The following is a 2,316-nucleotide window of genomic DNA, read 5'->3' as shown; positions in this document are numbered from 1 at the left end:
TGCAAGAAACCTACCATAAATGAACTGACCAATATTCATATCTACTTTCTTTTTAGATGAGTCAACACCACACAGGAAACCAGCCGGTCGCCCAGAGCTGGATGGGTCTATTGTAACGCAAGCTCGGCCTGTCACTTCATCTTGAGGGTACAGTGGCTTTGATTTTTCCATTTTCAATTCAATACAATTTCATGACAAGGAACTTGAGAGTAACTTAACTTTTTTAATTTCCCAGGACCTGAAGTGGGAGTCCGACATCAACGCCATCCTTAAAAAGGCTCAACAGAGGATGTACTTCCTACGGCAACTGCGGAAGCATGGCCTACCACAAGAGCTATTGGCCATCTTCTACAGTGCTGCTATCCTCCTGCCTCCTCCCCGCTGGCAGGCACTACAGATCCCTGCACAGAAAAACAACCAGACACAAGAACAGCTTCTTTCCCACTGCCATCACTCTCCTGAACTGCTGATAAGTGGGGTCATTTACCTACACATTACATACTTTATCATTCCAATAAGCATCTTGCACACTACATTTGTGCTCTACATCCCACTCCATTGTTTTTTTTTCTTATTTGTATAGTTTCTGATTGTTATATAATTTTTTTTTAGGCCTTTTATATTTTTTGTATTTTGTTAATTTTATATTAAAGTTTTAAATCCCATCAAGTTTGCCTGTTGCCTGTTCATTCTTTCCTGCCACTATATAATAATTCATTCCTGCTCATGCACAGACAGTTTAAACTAATAATAAAATTGGTACCACAGTCGTTAGTTATTTAAAGGTTAGGGGAATGTTACAACGGTAGGGGGACGTTAGGGGAACGTTCTCTAAAGGTTACAACGGTAGGGGAAAATTCCCTAAAGATTGCAACGTTAGGGGAATGTTCTCTAAAGGTTACAACGGTAGGGGAACGTTCTCTAAAGGTTGCAATGTTAGGCGAACGTTCTGGGAAGTTCTGAGAACGGTCGATGTAACCAAAAACTAACGTTCCCTAAACGCCAGGAAAACTTTCCATGGGAACCAAAAACTAACCAAAAACTAACCTTCAGGGAACGTTCCCGCAATCAGAACGTTCTGGGAACCAAACATTTTACCTGGGTAAACACATGACTGCATTGCACTTGCACTTTACATACTGTGCTGCTATTCTGTACAAGCTGCTACTCTCCACTGCACTTTAATACTCTGTGCCCAAGCTCCTCCTAAAGTCTATATGCTGTATTTTATGTGTTTTTTATTATGTTTATTTCCTTGTTTTATACTGACACAAGATGGGCAAACAATACAGGGTTTCCCGCGCTGCAGCACTTTGCAGTTTGGGCGGCCCGCCTAAGCTGGGGAACCCTACCGCCCTAACTAGGTCATCAAAAAATAAAAATAAAATGCTGCACAAAAGGCCGTCAAGTGCATCTCGGAGAATAGCGCGGACGCGCTTCACACGCACGTCACACGGCCGAAATGAGAGAAAGAAAAAGTGTCTGTCTTCTGAAAAAGGGACGGACATGGTCCGTCGCTGTCCGGAGGACAACTAGCCAGTTGATATTGCGCGTGTGTGTCCGTGAGAACTGTAAGTCGTATAACTTATGTTTTGGGTTTATTTAAGCCTGTTATTGTATTAGTCTATAGTTCTTGCAAATTTAAAGTAAGTTAGCTGGTGATTTTGTCGTTTGGGTTCTTCACCTGCTAGCTAGGTTGCAAGTGCCTGTTGATTCGATACAGTGGTGATTGTTGAACGCCCTTGCGCACGCTTGTATTTTATGTGCATTATTTACATAGGCTGTAGCGATGCTAGATGTCAGCTCTGCCATAAGCAGTGACTGTGATCACCTTTGCACATTTTGACAATGTTGTTTTGCACTTTGTTTTGCACTTTAGTGTTGTATAGTTTGTATACTGTTTGTTAAAATTGTTTCAGTTGTTAAAGGGGTGATAGAATGATTATATAGGGTATTTTACACTGTTCCTTAAGGTCTCCTAATAGGGTATGTAACATTGGTTGGGCTGAAAATTGCCCAATGCTATTTTATTAGGCCCTTAACTACCCTGTGAATATGGCTCTATTTAAGAACTTTTCTTCCAAATATGGTATGCTCATGAATATTTAGATGAGCTACGCGCTGATTGGTTTGAGCGAACCCCATAGAAACACATTGGAGACGAGATAGCAGGTCTCATATTTCAGACACTGCAACATTATACATTGTTTGTCGGGCTCTTATTATCGTTATTAAATTCACTTCTGAGACTTTTTTAAGCGAGAAATCAACTACATAAAGCTCAAATATGGGCCGTTTTACGAAATTTAGTAAGAC

At 40.9% G+C, this 2,316-nt stretch overlaps 1 long non-coding RNA gene across 1 annotated transcript; it reads left to right on the top strand.

The window, feature by feature from the left end:
- Nucleotides 1-665, top strand: LOC144531815 (uncharacterized). The gene is made up of 2 exons (XR_013503258.1): nt 1-147; nt 236-665. It is a non-coding gene; the product is annotated as an uncharacterized LOC144531815 (long non-coding RNA).
- Nucleotides 666-2,316: the final 1,651 nt, after the last annotated feature.

Source organism: Sander vitreus, chromosome 16 (assembly GCF_031162955.1).
Source record: "Sander vitreus isolate 19-12246 chromosome 16, sanVit1, whole genome shotgun sequence".
Taxonomy (NCBI): domain Eukaryota; kingdom Metazoa; phylum Chordata; class Actinopteri; order Perciformes; family Percidae; genus Sander; species Sander vitreus.
This window is presented reverse-complemented; position numbering and strand designations above follow the sequence as displayed.